This window comes from Oxyura jamaicensis, chromosome 1, assembly GCF_011077185.1.
Source record: "Oxyura jamaicensis isolate SHBP4307 breed ruddy duck chromosome 1, BPBGC_Ojam_1.0, whole genome shotgun sequence".
Classification (NCBI taxonomy): Eukaryota; Metazoa; Chordata; class Aves; order Anseriformes; family Anatidae; genus Oxyura; species Oxyura jamaicensis.
This window is the reverse complement of record NC_048893.1, coordinates 72,636,802-72,655,250: the sequence shown is the minus strand read 5'-3', so window position 1 is coordinate 72,655,250 and position 18,449 is coordinate 72,636,802. Positions and strand designations below refer to the sequence as shown.

The 18,449-nt window shown below is 41.1% G+C and overlaps 1 long non-coding RNA gene across 1 annotated transcript; it reads right to left on the bottom strand.

Moving 5' to 3' along the window:
• Window positions 1–11,946: 11,946 nt before the first annotated feature.
• LOC118156453 lies at window positions 11,947–14,750 on the bottom strand. The gene is made up of 3 exons (XR_004746276.1): window positions 14,629–14,750; window positions 12,820–12,923; window positions 11,947–12,228 (listed from the first exon to the last, which is right to left on the bottom strand). It is a non-coding gene; the product is annotated as an uncharacterized LOC118156453 (long non-coding RNA).
• Between the last annotated feature and the right edge of the window lie 3,699 nt (window positions 14,751–18,449).

Below are 18,449 nucleotides of genomic sequence, written 5' to 3'. Positions count from 1 at the left end.
ATGGCGTCCTCAAGTGGAGTCCTCACACCTGGGCCCCAGAGCTGCTCCCAAGCTCTGATCCCCAGAAGCGGCCCGAAGACCGGGTGCGCAGACCTCCGGAAGTCCGGGAAGCAGTGGTGGGGACTAGCTCAGGGGACCAGAGGTTGGGAGGCCAGGTGTTGGGGAGCAGGTGTGGGAGAGCAGCTCTGCCGAGCAGGCCTGGTGCCCAGGTCAGGCTACCGCATCTGGGAACCAGCTCCGGGGACTAGCCCTGGGCAGCACGTCTGGTCCGCAGGACTTGGCGACAGACTCTGGGGACCAGGTCTTCGGCACAGCTCTGGGGAGCTGTGGCCCAGCCGTGCGGACAAGAGCTGGAGAGCAGGTCTGGGCACAACTCGTGGGGACCAGCTCTGGGAACCAACTCCATGAGCAGCGCTGCGGAACACTTGTTCTGAGCAGGTGTGGCGAGCAGGTCTTGGTACCAGCTCTGGGCAGCAGGTTAGGTGAGCTCCCGGTGTTCATCACCGGGTGTCCGGCACGGCGCTTGGTGCACGGTGGGATCTCCCACTGCAGTCACTGCAATCCACAGTTATCTCAATATCCATCCACTTACTTCAATAACCTGTCTTAGCTGCCAAAGGTAGCATGGAGTGCTTGCATATTTAATGACGTAGACATAAAACTAAATGTGTGTGCAGAGACAAATCCTACTTTAATACTGAAAGGTGAGAACTGTGTTCTCCTCCTATGATTAAACTTTGTTTCCTGCCATCTACCTGTTTTCTGTTCTCGAGCAGAAGAGTACTTTCTAGTTTAAAACTGAAATCTCAGAATAATTGTCTTTGAGACCACCAATCCAATACCCCTGTTCTTTACTGATATCAACTTCTAAGTCAATTCCTATGCAGCATTAGCTGCATTTACAAGAGCATAAAGACAAGATCAAAGAATTCCTGAAGCAGCCTGTGCTTTTCAAAGACAGACAACACTTTGGGAGGAATTAATACATGTAGTAGGCACTCCTTACCAAGAGAAGCTAAATCAGCATATTGTGAACTTAAGAGAAATAAATCCACAGCAGTCTGTTGGCCTGAACAGTCCGATGTCAACTTCTTAGAAAAATCCATAGCTGGACCAAGATGTTGGACCACCTTTGGTGAGAAAGTTACATGGGGAAGACTTAAAATAGTGATTGTGCTTCCATAAAACTGAAGGAACAACAGATGTACTGTTCAATAGCAAATTATCATAAGCAAGTTTCATTTAAGCAAAATAAGACTATTCCGTCGGTAACAACACAACAGAGAAAGCACCGTCTTCTGATTGAATATTCCTTCAAGCAATGTGCAAATTCACCTCTCCACCAAAGCTGTGGATGCAAGTCCTCTTTTTGCAGTTTTAGTTTCTTATTGTTGTTAATAAAAATAAAACCTCTATAAATTCCTTCTTTTCTCAGCATTTCTTACTCTAAGCTATCTTTTACCCAGATTCTCCTGATACTAAATGGGGTTGTTTTTTTCCCCACTATTACTTGCTTTACTTACGTCAGTGCTAAGAAGTCCTAGTCAGTATATTAAAGGCTAAAATCATCACAGAGCCAAATGAAAATAAATGGTTATGATCATATTTCTTACAGAATTTACACAAATCTTTGTTTCTAATAAGAAAAAATGAACACAACAGTCAAGCACTAAATATCTTGAAGCTACGAGATTTACTGAAGAACAAACCCGGCAGTAAACTCTCCTAATATTTAAGTACGATTTTTGTTAACACAAAAGATATTAAAAAATCAAAAAGCAGTGAGTGAACTTTATGTGAACTTGAAAATATTCACTTTAGCTTCTTTAATATGTTTCATTTCATTCCAAGGAAATTAAATTTTCCTTCTTACTACCGGAAAATACAAACACATGCACTGAAAACTATATGATTTTTCTTCACAAAATCAAATGAAGTACTTATGAGAGACTTACAACAACCGCTTGGGCAACTTTAATTAGTTGCCAAAAGAATCTAAGAATTGCTGCTACAATATATATTATGATTTTCACTGTAAAATCAAGTAACAAAATATATTTTAAAAAGTCAAGTAAAACCAAAAAAAACTATTCAGGCACTAATCAGTTCAAATAGGCATGGTCATTTTTTGTTTCTGTCCTGTAAGTTCAAAAAGGAAAACTCTGTTTTGATAATTATAGGAAAGGACATTGCTCAGTTCCTCCAATGGAACAATGAATCAAACGTCACTACTCCTAGCTTATACATACCTGTTTGAGAAGAGCCAAAACATACAAGGGAAACAACTTGAGGGAATTTGGTGCTATCAGCATGGACTGCTGCAGGCAGTTGACGCATATGCGGACAAAGAGTCTACCACAGCATTAACTAAGGCATCTCTTACATCTGAAAGACTAGATGAAACTGAGCGATCCACCGCTGTTGGATTAGAAGAAGAAAAAAGGTTAGTAGTGTTGACCTCTTTCGTGTAATTTTCCATACAGAGGCTTCCTTTTCCAATGCTTAAAAAAAAATAGAAACAGGAGTTGTAACACTTGATTTAAACTGTAGTATGAACATGAGACTATGTACACATCATGCTTTAAATCTTATGCAAATAGGTTAGCTATTGATTCAACTATTCACTGCAAGGAAGTGAAATAGCCTGAACCCCTAGGTTTCACCACATATCAAATAACTGCAGTATTACAAATCTGTGACTCTACCAGAAAAAACTGCTTCCTTGGAATAATACTACTAATAGTAATAACAAGGTCTGCCCAAAGAACACAACACGCCAGACTTAGCTGGAAAACTATGTACCTGTATAAATACTGAAAACTCCTCAGAGAGATAAAAACGTCCTGTACACAAATCAAATCACGCAATTGAAAATTCAGCTTTATAAAATTATGCGGAATTTGCATAAACATTGCTCTAAAAGCAGAGCAGCTAATCAAAGCTATCAGAGGAGGTGTGGATTTTGTTTAAATACTGAGCTAAGAAGATCACAATGGAGGATCCCACTCTTTAGGATAGGAATCCCTGCTTTTACAGAAAAATTACGGCAAATCTGGCACTCTAAAGTGGTTCATTTGTCCCCAGGGCAGCTTATTTATTGGTCAAAACAAATACGCTGTGTACTTACGCACCTGCTTGTCAGCATGGTACCACTTGAACACCCATCTCCACAGCATGTGACAACTAACCCTGTGAGTAGCATCACCTCCAGCTTTGCAAATGGAAACCCGCAGTTGGTGCTGCCAGCAGGTATCTTGGCAAACCGATCCCCATCATGGTGCATGTGATCCCTGTTATGAATCACGGGGCCATGGACAGCACCGGCACACACCAAGGGCGAAGGCAACAGGCAACCAAGCTCTGCTCTCCCAAACTGACCACAAGAGCTCCAACCTTTCCTTTCAGAGCTGGAGGCAAAACACTTCTTCAACTGAATGATTATGACGAACAGGAGAACTAGCAACACACACAAGCAAATATAACCCCCCAGAGAACAAAAGAAAAAGCACAGGGGGAAAAATATCAAATAGTCACACCAGCATTTGCACTGGACAAGATGTACTTGACATTCTGCTCGACATCAACGTCTAAAGAGCTAAACAAGCATAGTAACATCTTTCCACTAGCTTGAAATTACAACTACAGGCCATTAATTTAATTTCTTTACTAACAAATATTTTAATTGCCTTAACTGTTCTGCAGAGACGTATTCACAAATTTGAAAGGCACCCAAAGATGAAAACAGGAAGGGGCAAAATCAGTAAACATGCTTCATCATCTATCATGCTAACGGCTCTGTAGAAAATTTGGAACTCTGCACTGCGCATATAAAAAGCATTCTATATTAATACATTCCCAACACTTCCACTTTAGAAATGAGCAAGATCTCCTATTTAACATCTTTTGCAAATTAGAGTTTTCCTTGACATTACAACACCCCTCTCCCTAGCCTAGAAAAGCATAAGAATTTAATTCCTAAATCACATCGCTGTCATGTTCCATCCCAATAAGTCACAGAGCTGTTTGTTTTCCTGCTCCTTCCTATAATGGCAGGAGTGCCAAATCAAGAGCTTCTCCTCCTCCTCCTCTCCTTTTTTGTGCATCTTCTGGAACTTTCAGCCTCATTTTGGAGCCTTCGAAAAGCATGACGCTTGCCTGCAAAGCGGTATCCCAGAGAAGTTAGAGGTGATGAACTGACTATGTAACACCAGTGCGCTGACTGGCAGTGGAAATGCCCTCTCTGAAAGCAAAGATGTTTTTTGCACTCTGTGTTCAAGCCGTAGAAGATGATGGAGGCTACGCCAGTATATATTTTAATTTCCTTCCTTAAGTGTCCTCATAAGCCATGCATGCCAAACCAGAGAGCAGCCATTCAGATTAGCAGAGAAGGGGCAAATTAACACTATGGGATTACGCAGATACGTTTCTGAGTGGGGTTTGTGCTCGAGCTCTCAGCAAGAAGCCAGCAGCTTGCTCAGGAGCATGATGTGACCCTTCGGCAGGTCCCAGGGTTTGCACAAGCCAGCCCATTGCACGTCCTTCTGCCACTGGGCCCTGGGGCTTCCTTCTTGTGGACATGACAGGGACACCGTCGTGCTGCTTTTATCACAGCCACATCTTCAAGTGCGCTGAGGATAGCTGCTATGAAAAACAGTAACCAAGGGTTAAACCACGTTCCCTCTGAACTTGCAACCACATGGGCCTTGCACACCTCCTGGACGCTCCGAAGTCGCAGCAAACATATTTTCCTCACCCTCCCCTACATGCTGGGGCTGTCCAAGCTCAGCGAACCCACAGCCCCGAGCCCTTCCAACAGACAACTTCCACAACAATGCCTCACCAGGACCGAGCAGTGCCGCTCCAACCAAGCAGCCACCACCGGCTCGACCCTCCCCTGGCCTCCCCAGCTCCCCGAATCCCCCGTCCGAGCCCCTCAGGGCCGTCAGGAGGCAGGCGAGATGTGGGGAAAGCCCAGCCCGTGCCCGCCCGCCTCACCCACCTGAAGCGCGGGCAGGGCCGGGAAGCCCCCCGCCAGCAGCCGGCGACGCCGCTCACCCAGCGGCCAGCCGCTCCGCACCGCCCGCCCCAGCTTCGCCCCAGCCTTCCTCCTCCTCTTCTTCTTCCAGCGCCGCCGTGGGCCAGCCTGAGCACTGGGCGTTGCCGCCGGGGCTGGGCGCCCTACCCCTTCCCGCGCGCCGCCGGGGAGAAAGAGGAGGGCAGCTCCCTGCGGGGAGGGCCGGCTGCTCCTCGCCGTGAAAACGGCAAACAGAGCTGCGGGAGCTCGTACCGCAACACCCGAGTATCGTGGCGTACTGTACTATGTAGTCCCCACACTGCCTGTTTTTGAGGTGTATTGGTGTCGCTGCCCTCTGTGTTTCAGCGGGATAAACGCAGTCTGCTGCCTCAGCAATGAGCATCCAAACGCAAAAGCAAGCCCTACCGAGGTTTATTATTTCCAAGGGAGTTCTATTTACAAGAAATTGTCGGCAGTTATGTGTTCCACATCAGCATATCTCACATCTCTATCACCACAAACGTTGCTTTTCATGTTCAGTGCAAACCACTGAAGCGGCGAAACCCAGGGAAGTGTTGGATTTGCCTGTTTTCTCTGCTCTTTGTAGGTCCCTCCACAGCCACGCTGCATACAAGACACAGCTTTGCCCTGCGGTGATAAAAGGGTCTTGAAGAAGAAACTGGGCTGCTGCAGCCCTAAAGAGTGTGGCCGTGGAGTGTGGAAAAACTCCACAACTACTTGGACACCTGGTGGTTCTGGGGTCTAAATAAGCCCCCACTTCATTCATTTCCCCTGCTCTGGAAGGGAAATGTGAGTATTAGCCTTTTTGGGGCACTAGGAAATAAGTCGTGTCTTTTCCATGGGCCAAGAGAGCCAACAGAACATTTTACCAGCTGGTGCTTGTGTCACTACCCTGTTTAAAACGATGACTTTGCCCCTTCCAAAAACCTACCATCTGTTTACATTTCTCACCTTTCAGATTGCTTCATGAGGTAACTTCAGCTTTGTTCTCCAAGCAACACGTGTTTTGCATCTTTCAGTTTCCCCCATTAAATATTATCTGTTGCCTGTAACTTAGATTTTCTCATCTTATACCTCATAAAGGTATAAGCACAATACTTCACTTCTAAACTACTGCATATCATTAACACCTGACAAGGATAGGTCTATATAAATATCATCCTTGTCGTTATTTGTTCACACTCAAACATATATATATATAAAAGTGAAATATCACTACAATCACAGATATAATAAAAATGAGTATAAAATGGACTGAATGGCAAAGTTGCTTTAGTACAAACAGTGAAACAAGGTCTGGACCTGCAGGCTATTCAGGTGGGGGTCAGCTTTTAGGATGAAAGTTAATATAGCGGAATGAAATAAAGTTAGGCAATGCACCTCCCCAGAAAAACAAATCCTATCGCTTGTCCACGAGCCATTACTAAATAGCCTGAATTTTCCACATAGTCACAGGGATGAAACCTGGACTCCTATGTTTTAATGAAGACGGGAGCATATAAAACCCTTTTGCTCCTTTCTGGGCATGGTAACAAGACCGTGGCTATTTGGTGCAAAGACAGACTTTTTTTTTTTTTTTTTTTTTTTTTTTTTTTCCACCAGGGAGAATTATGTTCAGTGCACAGAGAGCAAAGATCTTTTCAAAACATAGAAGAACAGCTCATTGCAACATGCCAGTTTACTAATCCTCCTGCTCTAGGAGATGAGTGAGGTAAGACGCCTCCCCAGCTCACCCAGGACAGACTAAAGCTCTGTATTTTTTATGGAGCAGTCTGTCCGGCAGGTAGGATTTCCTAAACAGGCTGCTGGAAGGCATGCTGCCAGGGGAAGAGACTTGGACTTTTATTACAGAAATTCTTACTCCAGGATCAGGAAGTGCTTCAGCTGGGCGGAGGGAGGATCATAAATTATGCTCCTACTACAGAGCTGCCAGGCTCTCCAAACAGCAGGGGAGCACTTTGCTGAGACCCGAGTCATGCCTGCGAGAAGCTTGTTTCATCTGGTCATTGCCCTTACCTCCCCCTACTGAGGCGTTGCACTGTGCCTCGGTGGTTGCTTGGGCTTTTGTGCGTGCTTTCTCTTTCTTGTAAATTCATTTCTGCTAAACTGGAAGCATGAATTCTTATGGAATAATTAACAATTTCAGTACAATTTTAGTGGCTGACATTTCAGCCCCTTATGCAGCAGGCACTAACACTGGCAATGGTCTTTTTGGGGTAGGAGTTATCCCTCCCTTTGACATTATCCTTCATGGAAGGCCTAACTCTTGCTCCACTGAGTCCTGCAAGCCTGGCCTGGTCCCTTTCCACCACACACACACACTTTCTGCAAGGTTTTACTTTTTATTTTTTCAATAAAGCAAGTCCTAAACTCCAAAATATTGCTTTAGGAAGAAGCCAAAACATTGTTCCTGCTACCTAAGAAACCACCACTGAGGAGGGAAGATAGTTCATTTTTTGTTTTTAAACATCTCCCAGAAGCCATATAACAACTTATTTTTTATAACACACACTTTGAAAAGACCGAGGGAGCATTGTTCAAAGTTCACCATAACAACACATTAGGGTGAAAAAGAATAGAATAGGGGAAAGGGCAGCAATAGCCCATCTTTATGTAAATCACTTTATGGATCTGAGGAACACCATCAAAAATTTAAACACAAAGAAGCGAAAGCCCAAGAAAAGCAAATTAACAAGAGGACAAGATACCAGTGCATCAAAGGCAGGCTGGCACAGAGCAGTTGGGCATCTCCAGGTGCCCCCAGTTCACAACACAGGAATCTACACAGACCAGACAACAGAGAGCAGGGGGCCCAATCCTGCTCCTGGCTTCTCCTAAGTTCTGCTCAGGACAACAAAGGCAGCACATTCAGGTGCACAAGAGCCAAGGAGCAGAAAAGAACCCTTAACTATAGACAATCAGGACACATTTCGTTTTTTGTTTGCTTCAGCTTCAGTAACATTTTGTATTCATAAAAGGTAGGATTTACAGTTGGTCTAACTTTTTGAAAGCACAGTATCTAGAAAAGTTAGTAACAAACGACAGTATATTCCTAGATGTTATTTTTCTCAATTATTTTCTGATACAAATATATATATAAACTACTTTTCAAACAATTGATAAGAATGGCATTTTCTATGGCTAGCAGATTACTAAGATGGTAAATCATCACCTACTCTTCCTAATGCTTAAGGATTTTTGTGACAGTAAACGCTTCACTCAAGAAACTCTCAAGCTTCAGTGTCAAACACAAGAAAAAGATATTACAATACTTTATTGCCCAACAGAGAAAAAAAAATCAACTTCTTTCCTACTGGAAACACTCAATATATATATATATAATTTTTGAACTGGTGCTTTTCTTTTAGTGATGAAGGGTGTAATTTGATATCTGTATTTGCTGATGTCTCTGGGGTGATGTTCTCTTGACAGCTGAAAATCAAATACCCAGTACTTTTAGAAAATATACAACAGAAATCAGAAAGGTAAACTGGTACAAGAGAAACAATAGTAAAACTCATTTTCCTTTTTCTTTTTTTTTTTTTTTTTTTTTTTACAAGTTTTGAAATGTTTCCAGACATTTTGCCACAGGAAAATTTTGCAGCAGGGATGCAAATCAATGAACTATGCTATTAATTTTTTTAAAAGGCCACTTCTTCTCCTCCTCCAGAATAAAGAATTTGGTAAAGAGAATTTTCTATGTGAGCAAGACAGATTGCCAGTGAGAGTCTCAGGCCACCAAACCTTCTTCTTGTTTCAGTCACTCACAGAAACTGGCCACCACGCTTTTGCAGGATTACATCCTGGCCAAGATCAGAAGATAGCACTGAGACAAAATATGGTCAAAAATTTTACTCAAGATCTTGCAAGTCCTTTATACATGAGTTAACACCAACTACTGAAATCAGTGATTGAGGTTGTAAGTACACACTAAAAAATATGTCTGTCCCACTATCTTGGAAAGTTTTTTTAATACAGTTCTTGAAATGTATTTGGGGTCAAAAAAGTAATACTTCATATTTGAAATTATTAAAGAGCTCTTGACTGTCAGGATTACTAACAGCTGATTTTGTCTTGTTAAAAAAAACAGCACCACCACTAATGACTGAAAAACATCTTTTCAGTATTCGACAAAATGTACAGAAAGCCAGTCAACTGCGCCCACTCATCTTTTTTCCAGAGATATGCATCAAAATAGGCTTATTTCTGATATATGTGAAAGTTTAATACAAAATTATATTTACTACTAATTCTCCAGGAGCTACATTACATTTCTTTACTATTCTAGGAGACTCCTGGACTGTAATTTTTCCATCAGTAGTTCACATATTCCTTTGATGTTAAAAGATGTAAGCGATGTGGCTTCTAGAACTAAGAAATGAAAAGGGATGCCAGCTGTATTTAAAATGTAGAGAATTTGAATCAATTCGCCAAAAGACTTACTTAGCTGGGGCTGGTATATCTTTCCCCAGCTAATTTTAAACTTTTCATTAAACAGGCATGATTCATATGACACAGAGTTGAAAGCTTTTGGGGAAAAAATTCTCTTGGGACAGTTCAACACTTTAAAAAGATACAAAAGTTTACCTCTTAACTCCTCACCAAAATATTATCCAGTGGACAAAAATCTTTCAAGTTTCACTGTGTCTTCATGAAGATTCAGTTTTTGGCATGCACCTTCAGTACAGTGGTTTGATCCAAGCATTGTAAGTACAGCCATCTTTCAGATGCTACTTCCATACCTACAGATACTCTGTTGTTCAAAACACTAAAATCAATGTGCTAAATCCAAAGATGTTTCAATTCAAAATACTTCCATGGGACTGGCATCTTAAATTTGAAAACAAAGATCAGTCAGGAAGTACATGTGCTCCTCTAACTAATTTTAAAAAGTCATGACAACAAAAACCCTAGATTCTGTGCTATGGTAGGATTTTATTGAACAAATAGCTCTTGCTGTACTTGTTATAATTTATAGTATAATTTATAATATATAAAAAAGATGGAAGAATAAACTTTAAATAATGGTTTTACAGAACACGTTGCAATTGATCATGGAATAAGATATTCCGAGGTATTCAATACCAAGCTCACAAGTCATGGGGCACTTAAATTGTAACATGCTCTTCTCATCTTCGCAATTACAAATAATTTTTGAGTTGTCCCTGTCTTCAGCAGTGTGTAGCTTTCACCCACTTTGAATCCATCTATGAACAAGCATATCAGTACCAAAATCCTGGTGGACAGGATTTAGGGATTTAGGGACAACATTCAACATCACCTCAGACTAAATGGAAAAATATATATATATATATCTCAATTTATTTTAGGTAAGTTTCTTTTAGGTAACTTAAAAACATTTAGTTAAGGACAACACACATGTAAATTTTATTTTCCCCGAATAATGAGTTGATGCTAACATGCAGAATAACATCACTTGAACAATTTATCTAGGGTAACTTTTTTAAAGCATTTGCAAACCATAGCTAGAACATTTTTTCTTGACTATTCAAGTTCCATTTTCAGGGGATACAGCAGTTACACAACATGTTAACATTCTCAAGACTACTTTAAAATAAAATGTAATCATACTAATTATTATTTACTTTTTGGTATTTAATCATTTTAGTTATATTTCATCAAACAAATTAACAAAAAGTACTATGTGTGAGTGACTATACTTTGTGAATTATTTCTAATGTGCCTCAAAAAAAACTGAAACAAAACCACCCCAATGTCACAACAAAGTTTCAAAATCTGAGCTAAATCCATCTGAAACTTCACAATTAAGCTACCAAAACATTAGCAAGAACAAGGTTTTGGAAAGATGTAAAAATTTGGCTATGTTACTGCATTTTGAAATTTGGTATATTAAAGCCTTTACTCCCCTTGTTGCAAGCTAATTCATTTTTACACCCCTCTTCACCTTTTTTTTTCCTCTTTAGATCACAGCAGAAATCATATAGTCAAGTTAGATTGAGTGATTACCCATGCTTAATCTAAACAGCAGACAAAAGTTACAGAAAACCTGGACCAAGATTACAGCAGTTTACAAAATGTAAAACAAGGTTAGCAGATATGTCTTCTTTAGGATAATACACAAGGAGGGTTTCAGGAACTTTAACTATTGTATTGTATCGACAGCTCATTTCAGAGAGCGCAACGTTTTTTCCTCCTTTCTAGAGGTCTGCAAAATAAAGTGTTCTCTTCAATATATAGTTAGGTTGCAAAAAGATAGTATTTGCTTAAATATAAAAACACATGATAAAGCAAAATATTTTTAATTAGTAAGCCAATCTAAATAAATCCACCTAAAAATTAAACACAACAAGAAGCTGTGTTCCTTCTACATGGATTTTTTTAAAGAATGTTTTAATAGTCAACTTCACTGTCTAGCTTGGGACTGAAATAATTCGTCATTGAGCACTCCACAATTCAGCACACTGAGCTAAGTCTTTTTTTTTAGTTTCATTTTTACATTTTCCTTACAAATATAATACGTGCATTATATATTTTATTTCTACAATTCATTTACTTTAGTGAAATTCTGCAACTTTCAAAGGGAATTCGCTGAAGTCTTTACTAAATATGAAGAAATTCATATAAACAACCAACTTACGGCACTGCCCTTTGACATCTCTTTTAAGAATTTAAATCTTGAAGGGCTACCATAATAAACGTAAGAAAAAAAGGCTTTACCTAATTGTACATTTCACTAAGAAATATCATCCCACATAGCTACATAGAATCACCAGCTTGCAATAAACAGAGCATCATACCACCACACTACTAGAAACGTGGATAAACCAATTTGAAGTTTACTACTGAAAACAGCTTCATCATTCCTAGCACTTTTAGACTGAAATAAATGTGGAAATGTATTCTGGAAATGTTAAATGTTAAAATAAATGTCTTCTGGAAATGTATACATCTCCTCCTTTAACAGTAAAGTTTCCAAACCAGTGCCGATTACTGTATATTGTGAAGAGCAAACATCCACTTTTGTAACTTTCCATATACTTCTCTCAGCCAATGCTTCTATCTGGAGTCAGGATTTTTCTTCTAGTTTACTCCTTGCTCATTTACAAATCTGCTGTTGAATATGAAGTAAGAAGTCATAATAAGAGAAAGCTGCTTCTGTCCAATCTTCAATTAAATGCTGAAAAGACTCTGTCTTGGCAGGAGTTTCATCTCTGAAAGAATAGATAGAGATTTTAGTCATTTAGCAAGAGATACACTGTAAATTCAAGTAGAGTCATAAATTCTAATGAATTGCTTATCGTGTTTTGAAGTCTAGATTCAGCCCCAAGATACTATAGTACAAATAACCCAAAGTTAAGAAAAAAGCCCCTGGAGTCTGTGATCACTATCATACAGCAGGTATCTTTTTAACAAGCATAATATGGGAGAAAGGTAGGTGAAACCACATTTAAAGTATCTTGTAGAAACACAAGAACTGAAGCATAAAAATGATCTAGTGTTTAGATGTAAGCAATTATGCTGATGGCAAAGAATTCTGAGTGTTATATTAAATCCCGATAAAGATTAAACCCAGAAAAAAAATACATCTGTGTATACAGAATTTGCATGTTCATTTTTTCCTCATTTGACAACAGAATTTACAGATCTCCATTGCAAAGGGGTTTTAGATAACAGCACTCTATCAAGTGTAGAGGAGATAGTATTTGGTTTCTTCTGAGCTAGACACCCCCACTTTTCAATGTCAGTTAGAAACTGTAAGTACGACTTGCCAAAAATCACTCAGTTCTAACAGAAATACTTACTTTATTACTTGAAGAACTGGGCTTAAAAGTCTGTTGTCCCTCAGCCAGGCTATGAAAGACCGCGTCCTTTCTGAAAAAAGTGCAACTACCTCAGGGAGTTGTGTCTGGTTGAAGGTAATTGAAAGAAATTATCTTTTATTATCAGAACTATTTTAAAGAACAGATCCTCATATTCATGACATGGCCCAATGACAGAATAACCACCATTTCTATTGTGAAATTACCATGTATTACATATACACATTTTTTCTTCAGCTTAAAATACAATTCTGTAATACTTGTTTTATAGGAAGTAGTACACCTTTATCTTAAACTGCCTTTTACATGCAAAAGATTTTGCAAAGTGAGCTCAGTAAATAAACAGTAATCTATTTAAAATGCTGCTTTCACAGTTTTCCTGCTTTTTTTCCCTATCAACTAAGTTCCTATATGTTGTCTTTTGTACCACTGAAAAGATGAATGAAACATGGAGAAACAAAATTTGAAGTGTAAGCAAAGTTCAATGCAAAGATAAGGAATTATTTGGTTGGGGAATGAGCTTAAAAAATCCACCCTCACAACAGTGCTTGTTTGAGGCATTCACTGAACTAAATACACAAACTCCAGGGTTGATATAATTTAACACAAATCTATAACAGGGAGGATTTTTTGTGTTACATCCACTACTGCCTTTGTAGTAAATGAATGGGGAATATAATTTAAAAGCAAAGATGGCAACTTTGTATGTTACTTTTTTCTCTATTTTTTCATTACAATAAATGCTATTTAACATCTCAAAAAAAAGCCATCCTTTGTTTATTAAAGTTTTTCCTGAAAACACTGTCAATTAATAATACCACTGGTAGATTAGAAGGAACAATTCTATCTTGCTAATACAAGCAAAACACAAAACCTTGAACAAGCAGTCCAATTTTATAGAAGCATTAAAGCTCACCACTCTTTCTGACCTGTTCTCAGAAGTACTGCTTTTCTTTTGCTTTTTCCCTTTGTATCTTCCCATGTTACAGTGCCACATTTTTGGTTCTATTTGGTACATATTTGGTACTATTATTATAGACATTCAATTCAGAACTTTTCTAGAGTATCTTAGTAGGGTTCATCCTTATCCCCTGGTTGTTGATATCTTGGAACCACTCTCCACAGAAGAGGGAGTCCTCTAGAATTGCTGCTTCATTTCCCATAGAAGATCATAGACAGATTACAACATAAAAATTCCTATGCCGAAACACGCATTGAAGGGTCTTTGATGTTCTAATAGCTAAAAGCATTTTGTTGTCCAGACTCGTGCCTGTAAGCTGAACAAAACCTAACTTTACTTGACATACAGACCTTTACATTACCCTTCACATACAGACCTATCCCCTAATATCATGGACCTGGTATATTACACCGCGTTCACTGAACGTAAGATTTCAAAAAAATCGTATCAACAAAAACCCCTTCAATCTTAACAACTAACACTTGTGAAAGAAAGGAATCAAGAAGAGATCTACACAATTTCACAATATTTTTGTAGGCCCAAATGCATTTCAAAGCAAAAAAAAAAAAAAACAAACAAACAAAAATTATATTATTGAACTTTTTTTTTGACATTCAGTTAACACGTTTATATTCTTTCCTTAAAACTAAGTGACAACTTAGGTTTTCTATAAAGCTGGCAAGAAGCTAGATTATGTTCATAAAAAAAAAAAAAAAAAAAAATCTAAATCACAGTTACATAATTAAAAACTGACGATTCAGAAAAAAAAATAGATTAAATATAGCTTCAAAATGTAAGCATCATACAGCACAGATCATTAAAATGCCTACCATTTTCTATGGTACTGATGCATAGTTTGGGTATCCAAGGACATCTTTTATGAAGTTGTTATCACAGTTTTTTCCAATCCAAATATAAAAAGCCTGTAGAATGACAGAATCATTTTTAGTAAAGGCCTTGCATACATTTTAGAAAAAGAGACAAATAGTAATGAAATAGGAATATTACCAGGAAACACCATTCATGCATATTAATCACCTGAGAGCTCCAGTTGCAATTCCAATCTCTCTATTCATTATTTGTACACCGACTTAGTAATAATTGGTACTATTTGGAAAAAAGATAATTAAATGTCCAAAACCCAGTTAAAACACAAACACTGAAAGGATGCAGGCCATGTCTATATTGGTACAATTAATGTATGTCACCTCCTAAAATACAAAAACTAGATTTTTATAAAGTCACACACTCTGTCAGTTACTGCACACTGACTTCCAATCTCAACAAGCTATAGTAAAGCACTAATTACCAAAACACATTAAAATAATTATTTTGGACATCTGAAGACAGAAATTTATTAATATTGATAAGATCCCCTCTCAGTCTTCTTTTATCCAGGCTTTTCTCCAGGTCTCTCAGCCTTTCCTCATAGGGAAGATACTCCAGACCCCGTAACATCTTTGTGGCCCTGCGCTGGCCTCTTTCCAGGAGATCCCTGTCTCTTTTGTAACGGGGAGCCCAGATCTGGGCACAGTACTCCAGGTGAGACCAGACCAGGGCAGAGTGGAAGGTGGAAGATCACTTCCCTTGACCTGCTGGCCACTCAAATGCACTCCAGGATGCCGTTGACTTTCTTGGCCAACCTGGTACACATTTTGACCTTCTCTGACCTTCTCTGACCTTCTCTGACCCTGTTTATCTTGTTTCTGCCTTTTGACCTTCTCTGACCTTCTTTACCTTGTTTCCGCCTCTTGTCTTTCTCTGGCCTTCTTTCACCTTTTGACCTTCTCTGACCTTCTCTGAATTTCTCTGACCCTCTTTACCTGCCCCGCTCACAAGAACAAATCATCTACCGGCTGTTTACCTATAGCTAAACTGCCATGGTCTCCACTAGGCTCTTTCTAGAAAGTCTGTGGCCACCCAAACTGTCTGCCTGCTCAAAAATGCGGCTGTTCATGTCACTAGATGCATGGAGCGCCTGAACCTGTTGCTTCCATCTGAGGGCTTCAGAGACACTGTGTGTTTGAGGTGTGAGCAGCTGGATGACCTGGTCAGCTTGGTGGCAGAGCTCGAGGAGGAGGTGAAGAGGCTGAGGGCCATCGGGGAGTGTGAGCCCTGTCAAGCAGAGGGAGGGGACCTAGGAGATGAGGAGGAATGGAAACAGATCCCTGCTTGATGTCACAGGCAACCCCCCTCCCTACTGGCCCTGCCTCCCCAGGTGCCCAAACACACACACCAGGTCTGAGGCCCTGGAGCCTGAGAGACCGTGGGTGAGAATGTGGTGAACAATCTACCCAGGAATATGCCTAGGGCGAGGAAGTCGACTCCACACCTCAGGACTGCCTCCACTAAGAAAGAAAGAAGGGTAATTGTTGTAGGTGACTCCCTTCTCAGGGGAACAGAGGGACCTATTTGTTGGCCTGACCTTACCTGTAGGGAAGGCTGCTGACTCCCTGGGGCCAGGGTCAGGGATATTGCCAGAAAGCTTCCTAACCTCGTTTCCCCCTCTGACTACTACCCTCTTTTGATAGTCCAGGCTGGCAGAGATGATACTGAAGAGAGAAGCCTGAAGGCTATCAAACAGGATTTTAGGGGACTGGGACGATTAGTAGATGGAGGGGGAGTACAGATCGTGCTTTCCTCCATCCCTACAGTGGCAGCGAGGGGTACAGAGAGGACCCGGAAAGCCCATCTGATAAATTTTGGTTTTGGAATTTTGTGTTGTTTTGTTTTTTTTTTTTGACCACAGGGTGCTTTACTCGGCACCAGCCTGGTAACAGCAGATGGGTCCCACCTGTCTCTAAGGGGAAAAACATACTAGCCCAGGAGCTGGCAGGGCTCATTGAGAGGGCTTTAAACTAGGTAGGAAGGGGGACGAGGACGGGGATGGAATAAGGCTTGTTAGAGGTGTGCCGGGGGAACAATGTCAGGGTCTGAGGAGACAACAATGGCCCAGCTGAAGTGCATTCACAAGCCCCCTCCATGAAGGGGGACTTCAACTTCCCAGACATATCCTGGAAATGCAATACAGCCCAGAGAAAGCAGTCTAGGAGGTTTCTGGAGGGCGTGGCAGATAGTTTCCTGATGCAGCTGGTTAGTGAGCCTACCAGGGGAGGTGCCCCACTGGACCTTCTGTTCACAAACAAAGAAGGACTGCTGGGAGATGTGGTGGTTGGGAGCTGTCTTGGGCAGAGTGACCACAAAATGGTAGAGTTCTCTATTCTTGGCAAAGTCAGGAGGGGGACCAGTAAAACTGCTGTCTTGGACTTCTGGAGGGCAGACTTTGAGCTGTTCAGCACTCTGGTTGGCAGAGTCCCTTGGGAGGCAGTCCTGAAGGACAGAGGAGTCCAGGAAGGCTTGGAAGCGTGGATGAAGACCGGCCTGGATGAACAGAGAATTGTGACTAGAGCTTTGGAAAAAAAAAGAGGGTGTATAATCTTTGGAAAAGAGGGCAGGCCACTCAGAAGGATTATAGGGACAAAATTAGAAAGGCCAAAGCTCATCTGGAGCTCAGTCTGGCTATTACTGTTCAAGATAACAGAAAATGTTTTTATAAATACATTAAAACAAAATGGAGGACTAAGGAGAATCTCCATCCTTTACTGGATGTGGGGGGAAACTTTGTGACGAGAGATGAGGAAAAGGCTGAGGTGCTTAATGCCTTCTTTGCCTCAGTCTTTAGCAGCAAGAGCAGTTGTTCTCTAGATACCCAGTACCCTGAGCTGGTGGAAAGGTATGGGGAGCAGAATGTGGCCCTCACAATCCACAAGGAAATGGTTGGCTACCTGCTACAGCACTTAGATGTACGCAAGTCGATGGGGCCAGACGGCATCCACCAGAGGGTACTCAGAACTGGCAGAAGAACTGGCCAAGTCACTTTCCATCATTTATCAGCAGTCCTGGCTATCAGGGGAGGTCCCAGCTGACTGGTAGATAGCAAACGTGACACCCATCTCACCCAGCTACAAGAAGGGCTGGAAGGTAGACCTGGGAAACTATAGGCCTATTAGTTTGACCTCAGTGTCAGGGAAGCTCATGGAACAGATTATCTTGAGTGTCATCATGCGGCACTTGCAGGGCAACCAGGTGATCAGGCCCAGTCAGCATGGGTTTATGAAAGGCAGGTCCTGCTTGACAAACCTGATCTCCTTCTATGACAAAGTGGCACACAAAGTGGATGAGGGAAAGGCTGTGGATGTGGTCTACCTTGACTTCAGTAAGGCATTTGACACCATTTCCCACAGCATTCTCCCCAAGAAACTGGCTGCTCTTGGCTTGGACTGGCATACACTTCATTGGGTTAGAAAGTGGCTGTATAGCCAGGCCCAAAGAGTCGTGGTGAATGAATTTAAATCGAGTTGTAGGCTGGTCACTAGCGGAGTCTCCCAGGGCTCAGTACTAGGGCCAGTTCTCTTTAATATCTTTATCGATGATCTGGATGAGGGGATTGCACCCTCAGTAAATTTGCAGACAACACCAAGTTAGATGCATGTGTTGATCTGCATGAGGGTAGGAAGGCTCTGCAGGAGGATCTGGATAGGCTGGACCAATGGGCTGAGGCCAACTGTATGAAGTTCAACAAGGCCAAGTGCCAGGTTCTGCACCTGGGGCACAACCCCAAGCAGTGCTACAGGCTGGGAGATGAGTGGTT